This window comes from Macaca nemestrina, chromosome 9 (genome assembly GCF_043159975.1).
Source record: "Macaca nemestrina isolate mMacNem1 chromosome 9, mMacNem.hap1, whole genome shotgun sequence".
In the NCBI taxonomy this organism is placed as follows: domain Eukaryota; kingdom Metazoa; phylum Chordata; class Mammalia; order Primates; family Cercopithecidae; genus Macaca; species Macaca nemestrina.
The window spans coordinates 96,346,836-96,358,315 of NC_092133.1; the positions used below are offsets into that span (position 1 = coordinate 96,346,836).

The 11,480-nt window shown below is 41.3% G+C and overlaps 1 long non-coding RNA gene across 2 annotated transcripts; it reads right to left on the bottom strand.

Moving 5' to 3' along the window:
- Nucleotides 1-1,202: 1,202 nt before the first annotated feature.
- Nucleotides 1,203-8,134, bottom strand: LOC139356106 (uncharacterized). Of its 2 annotated transcripts, XR_011607493.1 has the most exons (4): nucleotides 7,942-8,134; nucleotides 4,419-4,563; nucleotides 4,170-4,326; nucleotides 1,203-2,038 (listed from the first exon to the last, which is right to left on the bottom strand). It is a non-coding gene; the product is annotated as an uncharacterized lncRNA (long non-coding RNA). The 2 variants fall into 2 exon arrangements; XR_011607492.1 differs by lacking the exon at nucleotides 7,942-8,134 and having other exon boundaries at nucleotides 4,419-4,780.
- Between the last annotated feature and the right edge of the window lie 3,346 nt (nucleotides 8,135-11,480).

Sequence of the window (11,480 nt, forward strand, 5' to 3'; positions counted from 1 at the left end):
TCAGTGTATCTGAATTACCATTAAATGTTGACTTTAAAAATTTAAATCAAGACTGAGTCTATTGGCTGGGCACAGTGGCTCACTCCAGTAATCCCAGCACTTTGGGAGGCAGAGGCAGGTGGCTCACCTGAGCTCAGGAGTTCAAGACTAGCCCGGGCAACATGGTGAAACCCCATCTCTACCAAAAATACAAAAATTAGCTGGGTGTGATGGTACATACCTGTAATCCCAGCTTCTAGGGAGGCTGAGTAAGGAGAATCACTTGAGCCTGGGAGGCGGAGGTTGCAGTGAGCTGAGATCCCACCACTGCACTCTAGCCTGGGCGACAGAGCAAGACCTGTCTCAAGAAAGAAAAAAAGACTGAGTCTGTCATAAATAAAAATAGAAAAGTAGAGTTCTGTAGGATGGTCTGATGTCTACTCACTAGACTCAAGATACTGCTACTCTCAACATGCTTTGGTACCAGGTGAAAACCTTCCCATTTGTGACTCAGCTGCAGAGCTCAGCATGGAGAGAGAGAGGGATGAGAAGGTCCCAGCCTGGAAACCCATAGTGCAGGTGCCCAGAGAGTTGCATTAAAGCTTCCGCCTTGTGCCAGAGCTCTGTGCACTGGGAAGTGACCAAAGCCCCTTCCCTGGTGTTTTGGACCTTACTCCAGCTATTTGATTATTTCTGGGTGTCAGTTCATAAACACTCTTACTCATTTATTTTACCAAAATGAAGAAATGATATTGACTTTAAATCTCATACAATGTGCAATAAAACATATGATTTCATTGAGATATATATATATATATATTTTTAGGAACCTGAGATACAAGTAGTAGGATCATTTTGAAATCTGTATTATCTAACTTCTGGTGGGACAAAAGCAAAAATTTATCATATTTTATTTACTTATTTATTTATTCAATTAAACATTACTAAAAAGTAAAGTCACCAAAATCAAATCATTACAGTAGAATTAAATGCAATTATAATCAAGTGTAATTAAGTACAATCAATTAAGTAAAGATCTTAGATAACATATAATTCAATCAGTAATAACAGAATCAAAAGATTATGTATTCCTTTAAAAACAACATACACATTATTACAAAATAAGGCAAATGTAATTCTTATAATGTTTCTATAACTAGATTTAACTTACAATTAGACATCTTATAATGGAAAGGTCTAAGGAATTTCAGGGATCACGAAGAATAGTTTATCTTATACTCATGGAAAATTTCAGTTTGGTCACTAATTACATATGTGGCCTTGAAAAAGTCCAAGCCTCATTTTACTTATCTTTAAAATGGAAATAATGATACTTTACTTGAAAAGTAGTCACAATGAGATATTGAATGTATCAAACATAATAAGTACTTAAGAGTAGGCATTCTTATTAATTCTATTACTGTTAGTTCAGAAAAGAAAACTTTATATGTTTTTTCTCAAATCTATTTAATCAAAGATGACCAAGCAATTGCAGGAAAAGTAGATATAATTCTCAGTGAAAATACTTACCTAAACTCTTTGCCTCATATTTGATCTTAAATCCTTGCCCCTCATTACTATAATCAGAAATTAACTGAACAAACATTTGATTATCCGAGGTGAACAGAGTCGGTGAAGCACGGCTGCCACAAAAATGACCATTCCCTCCACAGGCTCCAACGAGTGGAGAATATCAGGACCATTTCTTAGCAAGAAAGACAAATTAAAATCACATCAACTCCTTTACATTGCAAAAGAAGGAGTACGTAATTCTTATCCATTTATGTCCAGGAGAGAAAAATTATCACTTTGTTTTCTGAGTAAAGTCTATGGAAAACGTAATTAGAAAGGGTAGCAAGCAAGACCTACCACGAAGTAATCACCCTGGTGGCCAGAAGAATCTCCATTTGGAATCTGGAAAGGCTGTTCAAAATGAACAGCAATGGTCAGGCCACTTTGGACCAGGACGTCCCAAGAACAGTTGAGGTTGGATGAATAGGTCTCCAGATACTTGGGGGATGTGATGATCCCTTGTCTGCATGCAAATATCCACCGCAGCCTTCCCACAAAGAAACAAAGGTAGGTTACTTGAATAGGATTGGCAACTGGATTTTTATGCTTCCTTAGTTTCCTTGGGGGGTTTTCAAAGTGTAAGCAATAAAAATGCTTGAAAATATAGCCAGAGCGTAGGAATATATAACAAGTATATATAAAATATATAACAGTATAACAAGTATGTATTGAGCACGTGCTGTTGGCTACTCAGTTTGTGGTGGTTGTTGAGATATGGGATATAGAGGTAAGTAATGAAGACAAATTAGCTGTTTCATAAAGATTTCTTTGTAGATGGGGAAGACATACAATAAACAAATACATAATATGTGAGATGGTGATAAATTCTATAAAGAAAAATGGATGGGAGGAGGGAGAAGGGTACCTTATTGTGAGAGTTAAGTTAGAAAAGCCACATCATTGGAGTAACATCTTAGCAGAGACATTAATGAAATAAAGAATCAAGCCAGATGGTTATGTGGGAGAAAACATTCCAGTTCAGAAAACAGTTAGTGTAAAGGCTTGATGTGGTAAAGGTACATCATGGAAGTCAGAATGGATGAGGCAGAATGAGAGATTCCAAAGGTAGCATGTCCAGGTCATGCAGGAAACTGAAAAGACTTATTCTGAGTAAGAAGAGGAAGACGAAGGGTTTTGGGCATCAGAATGGCATGATCTCACTTACGTTTGAAAATATCACTCTATGTGCAGTCCTTAGACTGTAAGGAGTGGAGGGCAGGGAAGGGCAGGAGCAGAGTGTCCAATAAAAAGGGGACTGCCTGAGGCCAAGGAGAGATGATAGGCACAAGGGCTAGGCTGGTAGCAACAGAAATGGAGAGGCGTGGTTGCAATCTAGATACATTGTGAGGGTACAGCCAGAGTGATTTGTTGATGGTTAAGTGTGAGACAAACAGAAAAGTCAAAAATAACTTCAAGATTTTTGACTTAAATAATGAGAAAAATGTACTTTCCATTTGCTAACATTGTGAGGAGTATGGAATTATGGGCAGGGGTGACATGGAAAAGGGTAGGAATAAAGTGTTCAGTTTTCAAAGGTTAACTTTTTTTGTTATCGATTATCTATCTATCTAATTGGGGTACAAGTGGTTTTTGGTTGCATGGATGAATTGCATACTGGTGAAGTCTGAGATTTTAGTGCACTTGTTACCTGACTAGTATACATTACACCCAATATGTAGTTTTTTATCCCTCATACCCCACCCATCCTCCCTGCTTATGAGTCTCCAAAGTCCATTATATCACAGGTTAAATTTGAAATACATTCTAGACAAGGAGCTGCCAAATACACACACACACACACACATACACACACACTCATAGATACACATATTTATATATATTATATATATTATATATGTATATACACACACATATATATGCACACATATGAATCAATTACAGTGGTTCTACCCTCACTATATACATACATATGTATACATGTATGTATGTATAATGAGCTGTCATACATATTAATATATACATGATTAATTCTCCAGTCATCAGGGACTAGAAGCTCATCAGCAAGGAAGGGTAGACAGCTCACACAGCTAGTCAAATTGCAGCATGAAAATTTATCTTAGGTCTAATTGCAAAGCCCATGCTCTTAAGCCACAATGCAGCCTGCGTCTCTTGAGCGTGAGGAACACAATTTATCATCAGTTGCTCCCTACTTTATAAAAGGTATATAAAAGCATGCAGGAAATATTAGATTAATTTTTAATGTTAGGTTGAGAATCTACTTTAAAATTATGTTTTTCAGTTAAAAACATGGGAGTCTTTCACTCCTCCATGGACTACTTTATTATGTTTCATTTAGTTTGGATTTAAGGCTATTACTGGACTTCACATGTCAAGTTTGAAAAGTCTCAATCATACTGCGCAAGATGGCATCCCATATATGGTGCCTGTTTTTCACTCATCAAGTTCATATTTCAAGAGTAACAAACTCTTCCTGCCAACTCTCAAATGGATGACTTTAACCAAGTGATTTATAAAGATCAATGATGATGTTTTGCTCCTTCGATGAGTTATGGATATGAGCGGTGCTCTAGTTCCAGCCCTCAGCTAGGCTGAAAAAAATGCTTTAAAGCTCTGTCTCATGCATTCCATGGACATACCTCTTCTAGAGTGACGATGCCCCACCCAGAGACCTGAAGCAGGACACTTTTGTACGACTTGGCTACAGTGCTTTGGATCAGGACTCAGCATTGACATAAGGGGAGCCAGCCATCCAGAGCCTGGCAGAGATCCATGTCCTCTGACTTGCCTTGTGTCCTGGTGCCCAAAAATATTAGGAAGAGAGAAAGTGAGAGGAAATGAGACGAGATGGGATAAAATGGGATTAAAAAAATATTTAAACTCATTACTCTTGTGAAAGGATGCACTGAAGCCTGCCCTGGTTACACTGGAGTCCAAGGTGAAGCGGATGAACATGTACTCTCTCATAGACCGGCTGGGCCCAGGGATTTCTCTGCCAGAGAACTGCTAGCTGCTGGGCCAAGTCATTGTCTCCTACGTTGAAAGAGAGGAAACAGCATGAAAATACAGTCTTGAGAATTTACTCTACCATCATTTGCAACTTAGCCAAAGTAGCTCACATATTTTTTTCAGAACATCAGGATTCATAAGAGACAATGCGATTTTCAAAAAGAAGGACCTCTCAGGGGTGATATCATTCTGGTTCCAGCTTGCAATGGTGCTGCCTGCCCTTTTCTTACACCGTGTCTTTTTTTTTTTTTTTTTTTTTTTTTTTTTTTTTTTTTTTTCTTGAGATGGAGTCTCCCTCTGTTGCCGAGCTTGCCCAGGCTGGTCTCCAACTCCAGAGAACCCACCTCGGCCTCCCAAAGTGCTAGTGAGAGGTGACAACGTGCTAGCAACCCTAGCTCACTCTCGGCGCCTCCTCGGTCTCGGCGTCCGCTCTGGCCCCGCTCTAGGAGCCCTTCAGCCCGCCGCTGCGCTGTGGGGGCCCCTCTCAGGGGCTGGCCAAGGCCAGAGCCGGCTCCCTCTGCTCACAGGGAGGTGTGGAGGGAGACGCGCGGGCGGGAGCCCGGGCTGCGCGCGGCTCTCGCGGCCCAGCGCGGGTTCCCGGTGGGCGCCGGCTCCGCAAGACCCACAATCAGTGCGGCCAGCCAGCACTTGCTGGACTTGATCGAAGGCTGAATCCCATGCGTGGACCGCCGTTCTCTCTTTGCGGGATCCTTGGCCATGATACATACCAGGTCTCCCTCTCTTCCACGCTTCCCTTGTTTTCCTCTTGATTGTCTGGGATGAGCTCCCTCTGGGCTACTGGGGCTACGTACTGCAAAGTCCCCAAGCAAGTGCCAGTGAGACGTGAAGCCGGCTGGGCTTCTCGGACAGGTGGGGACTTGGAGAACTTTTGTGACTTGCTAAAGGATTGTAAACACACCAATCAGAGCTCTGTGTGTAGCTAATCAGACGAGGGACTTGGAGAACTTTTGTGTCTAGCTAAAGGATTGTAAAGGCACCAATCAGCACTCTGTGTCTAGCTAAAGGTTTGTAAACACACTCTGTGTCTAGCTAAAGGTTTGTAATCAGCACTCTGTCAAAATGGACCAATCAGCTCTCTGCAAAATGGACCAATCAGTAGGATGTGGGTGGGGCCAGATAAAGGACTAAAAGCAGGCCACCCAAGCCAGCTGTGGCAACCTGACGAGGTCCTCTTCTAAGCAGTGGTGGCTTTGTTGTTTTGCTCTTCACAGTAAATCTTGCTGTTGCTGACTCTGGGTCCGTGCCCCCTTTGAGAACTGTAACACTCACTGTGAAGATCTGCAGGTTCACTCCTGAAGCCAGCAAGACAAGGAACCCATCAGCAGGAAGGAACAACTCCAGACGGGAGGAACAAATAACTCCCGAAGCGCAACCTTTATGAACTGTAACACTCACGGTGAAGGTCTGTGGTTTCACTCCTGAAGTCAGTGAGACCACGAACCCACTAGAAGGAAGAAACTCTGGACACGTCTGAACATCTGAAAGAACAAACTCCGGACACACTATCTTTAAGAACTGTAACACTCATCTCGAGGGTCCTCGGCTTCATTCTTTAAGTCAGCGAGACTAAGAACCCACGAACTGTGGACACACTAGGATTCCAGACATGAGCCACTATACCTGTCCTGAGACCTCAGTGTTTTTTTTTTTAATACTTTAAGTTCTAGGGTACGTGAGCACAATGTGCAGGTTTGTTACATATGTATACTTGTGCCATGTTGGTGTGCTGCACCCATCAACTCATCATTTACATTAGGTATATCTCCTAATGCTATCCCTCCCCTTACCCCCTCGCCACAATAGGTCCCAGTGTGTGATGGTCCCCTTCCTGTGTCCAAGTGATCTCATTGTTCAATTCTCACCTATGAGTGAGAACATGTGGTGTTTGGTTTTCTGTTCTTGACATAGTTTGCTGAGAATGATGGTTTCCAGCTGCATCCATGTCCCTACAAAGGACACGAACTCATCCTTTTTTATGGCTGCATAGTATTCCACGGTGTGTATGTGCCACATTTTCTTAATCTAGTCTGTCACTGATGGACATTTGGTTTGGTTCCAAGTCTTTGCTATTGTGAATAGTGCCACAATAAACATACGTGTGCATGTGTCTTTATAGCAGCATGATTTATAATCATTTGGGTATATACCCAGTAATGGGATGGCTGGGTCAAATGGTATTTCTAGTTCTAGATCCTTGAGGAATCGCCACACTGTTTTCCACAATTATTGAACTAGTTTACAGTCCCACCAACAGTGTAAAAGTGTTCCTATTTCTCCACATCCTCTGCAGCACCTGTTGTTTCCTGACTTTTTAATGATTGCCATTCTAACTGGTGTGAGATGGTATCTCATTGTGGTTTTGATTTGCATTTCTCTGGTGGCCAGTGATGATGAGCATTTTTTCATGTGTCTGTTGGCTGTATAAATCTTCTTTTGAGAAGTGTCTGTTCATATCCTTTGCCCACTTTTTGATGGGGTTGTTTTTTTCTTGTAAATTTGTTTGAGTTCTTTGTAGATTCTGGATATTAGCCCTTTGTCAGATGAGTAGATTGCAAAAAATTTCTCCCATTCTGTAGGTTGCCTGTTCACTCTGATGGTAGTTCCTTTTGCAGTGCAGAAGCTCTTTAGTTTCATTAGATCCCATTTGTCAATTATGGCTTTTGTTGCCGTTGCTTTTGGTGTTTTAGACAAGAAGTCCTTGTCCATGCCTATGTCCTGAATGGTATTACCTAGGTTTTCTTCTAGGGTTTTTATGGTTTTAGGTCTAACATTTAAGTCTCTAATCCATCTTGAATTAATATTTGTATAAGGAGTAAGGAAAGAATCCAGTTTCAGCTTTCTACTTTCCCAGCACCATTTATTAAATAGGGAATCCTTTCCCCATTTCTTGTTTTTGTCAGGTTTGTCAAAGATGTAGATGTGTGGTATTATTTCGACCTCAGTATTTTTTAAGGAGCATATCTGAGTTCTTCCACACTGGCCACTTACACATGGCACAGGGTTAGAATCTGGGTTATAACATTCAATGCACTGAATAGCATTTAATCTGTAAATTTGGAGAAGTATGGCCATTTTAGCAATATTGATTTTTCCTATCTATGAGCATGGAATGTTCTCTTCATTTGATAGGGTGGAGGGTGGCAGAAGGGAGAGTAGCAGAAATCTCTTGCAATTGGGCATATGTTGCTATTTTTGGCTTTAGTGAGTGAGCTCCTGAGATCCTCCGTTGACCCAGGGACCCAGAAGCAGTGCAACCCAAGACCAGTGGGTGAAGTCAAAGAAGTGTCCGCCTGATGGCATCTTATCTATCCTCAGCTTGTAGACTGTGGCCACCCCCTGCCCCCATTCTCTTTGTTCTCAGCCCCACCAACCAAAATGTACCTGTTCCAGAATCCTTTTTCTTGAGGTCCTGTTCTGTGCTAAGTGGAAGCTAGCTAACACGCTAATTCTTCAACCGTATATTTTTAAAAGGAACCACTGCAAGCGTGAGAACTTCAGAACGGTGGCAGGCTGTGGAGAAAATAAGACGGGGGAGTGTAAGTCTGTCACTTTGCAACTCCTAATTAGCCCATGTTCGCGGCTGATCCTGAAAAAGGTTTCTTTTGCTATTGATGATAGAATGTCTATCAAACAGAATTGATGTAATAGCAAAATATTATACATAGATTTTCAGTTGATGCACTCTCTCCTAAATAACTTGGTGTGTGTGTACATGTGAGTATGTGTGCAGGATGTTAGAGAAGATACACTAAGAAGTGCGATACTTAAGTACATGCATTCTTCTAGAACATCTCTTCTCTTTTTTTATGTTTTTATTTTTTAGAGATAGTGTCTTTATCACCCAGGCTGGAGTACAATGGCATGATCCTAGCTTTCTGTAACCTGAAACTCCTGGGCTCAAGCAAGCTTCCCAGATGGATGTGCACCACCATGCCTGGCTAATTTCCCCAGACTGGACTCGATCTCCTGGGCTCAAGTGATCCTCGTTCCTTGGCCTCCCAAAGTATTGGAGTTACAGGCCACTGTGAGCCACTGTGCTTGGCCTTCTTAACTTTTCTTAAGTCACTGACTTTTTAAAATAATAGAGTGAAAACTACAACCCTGATCCGTAGAGAAGTGCATGTGATGGTTCTAATTTCAGCAGGCTTATGGATCCCATTGTGTTCATCCATGAATTCTTTAGAGGTCCATGTAGCTCAGATTTAGAAATTCCAGAGTTGGGTAAAGATAACACTAATATGTTTGCAGGCAGTGTGAACATAGTGATGCAATTTTTTTTTTTTTTTTTTTTTTTTTTTTTTTTTGAGACAGGGTCTTACTCTGTCACCCAGGTTGGAAGGCAGTGGCACGATTTCGGCTCACTGCAATCTCCATCTCCCAGGTTCAAGCGATTCTTCTGCCTCAGGCTCCCTAGTAGCTGGGACTACAGGTGTGCATCACCATGCCCAGCTAGTTTTTGTTTTTAGTAGAGATGGCTTTCACCATGTTGGCCAGGTTGGTCTTGAACTCCTGGACTCAACCAATCTGTCTGCCTTGGTCTAGTGATGCTATTTCTTAAAGGAGATGCTTCTTGGAAATTTGTATGAAAGTTTAGATGATTTTTAATGCATCACAGAACTCATTATTGATGGCTTCTTTAAAAATGTTGCTAAGTGCCTCCTTATTAATCTGCTTAAATTTACATTTGGTTAAATAAGAATTTGTAATCCTGTAGCTCCCAGGCTTGAATGGAACATGGTGTGGGCACATGCAGATTTTTTTAAAGGGAATACCTTTCCCATTTCCATTTTTCATTTTCTTCTTTAGCTTCGTAGGCCAAAACCACTTGAATACAATTGATAACCAGTTAACCAACTCATTGACCTTGCATTTTGCTGTTTTCAGTCTGAACCCTCTTTTGTCTAATTTTTTGCTATTTCTTTAGCTTTTTTTTCCCCCTGCCTAAATATTCTTTGTTCTAGTCACCTGATTTTTTCTAAAATCTGAAGTTCCTACCTCTCTCTCTGAATTTTGCTCATCCTTCAGAAAGTTGAGATGAATGCTCATCTTTCTCTGTGAAGCTCTCCTTTTCATCCAACTGAACCAGCCCTGTGTGGAAAGAAATACAAGGCACCCCACAGCCTGCGGGACCATCAAGAACAACACCTGTGTAATAACTTCAGCAGGAGATGAAAGGGAAAGAGCAAATTTGTTGAACCCTCACTCTGTATCACGTGAAGGAAACAGGTGTAAAGTGGTTAAATGACCAGAAGGAGGGAAAGACAGAGCTTTCTGCACGGCTTCCAAGTGGCTGCTCCACCATGTCCCCTGCTGTCTCTGCAAGTGATGTGTGTGTGCACTTGAGATGTCCCATCAGGTCAAGCTAGGAGCACCATGGACGAAGTGTTCCTGTGGCTCTGGATCCTTACTCATTCCAATAGAAGAACAGGGACAGTTCCTAAGGTTAAAAGCCATAGTTGTGTTAGTTCAGAGGGAAAGATCAAAGCTCCCATGTGGATTTGGTGGATTTTCCTAGCCCTGGGCCTCTTCCTTTCCCTCCCCTTCCTGCCCTCCTCATGCAGTGACCCTAAAGATAAGGTCCAGTAGGAAGAGAAGCAGTCCAGTTTTGTCCTCTTGCTGGATTAATTCGCTTTTGTTTGTTTTTGTTTTTGTTTTTGTTTTGAGACAGGGTCTTTCTTTGTTGCCCAGGCTGGTGCAATGGCACAATCTCAGCTCACTGCAGCCTTAACCTCCAGGTTCAAGTGATATTTCCACCTTAGACTCCTGAGTAGCTGGGACTACAGGCATGCACCACCATGCCAAGCTAATTTTTTGTAGAGGTGGTATTTTGCCCCATTGGCCAGGCTGTTCTGAAACTCCTGGGCTCAAGTAACCCACCCACTTCAGCTTCTTCCCAAAGTGCTGGGATTACAAGTGTGAGCCACTGCACCCAGCTAGATTAATTCTTAATTGTAAAAGAAGACAGAAACTAATGGCAAAACATGCTTTTTATGTGTGTGTGTAAGAGTGCAAGATAGAATGTGACTTGCTTACTGTCTACCACGTAATGCTAATAATCGAAGCTTACGTGTAGATATACATTCATACATATTATACATAATAAAGACATGTACTCACATAAAAGAGCCTAGATCACTCCTTTTATAACACTGAGCTTGTTTTTCTCCATTGATGGGTTGAAGTTTTTTTCATATTCTCTTTCTCTCTCTTCCCAGTGTTTTGGAATTTCCTGGGCAATTTTCCTACTCTTCCTTTTCTTACCCTTCGCTGGGTGTCACTTCCTCCCCATGCCACTGAATGCCATTGAATGCCATTTCCTTTCCTCTCGGTGCTGCTTCTCCCTCCCAGCTCCCCAATTAAAGCTCTTTATTCAAGTACGGCTTTGCTGGAGGGGTAGCGCATCAGAACTGGAGTCAATTTAGAAGTGGTGTTCCTGCAAGAATTCAGAGTTCATATATCCTCCTGAAGATGCTTTGGAAGTTAACACAAGATTCAGAAATTAATTTTTATATCCTCGGAGGAGAAGAAATCTATGCTTGTCAGTTTTTCAGGAGATTTGTTTGGTTATGCGTACACACCTTTTATAGCTCAGGAGCATATATTTTTGCATGTTTGGCTTTATACTTTAAAATCTACCTTATTAATTGCTTATACTTTTTCCTCTAATTTTCATGTAATTGATTTTTCACATTGCTGCTGAAAGAGTAGGACCATTGTGTTGCAGTGAGTTAAGCCAGGGATTTTTTTTGTTTACTAAAGTGACTTAGGCTATAGAATCCTGAGGCGGCTCATACTAGGATAGAGTGAGCATGTGCTTTTGGGGCACAGGTTCTCAGTAAATACTTGTTGTTTATTAACTGAAAGCAGCATTACCTTTGTTATTTATAAAGCTAATAATATTTGGAGAACTTTGTTACTTA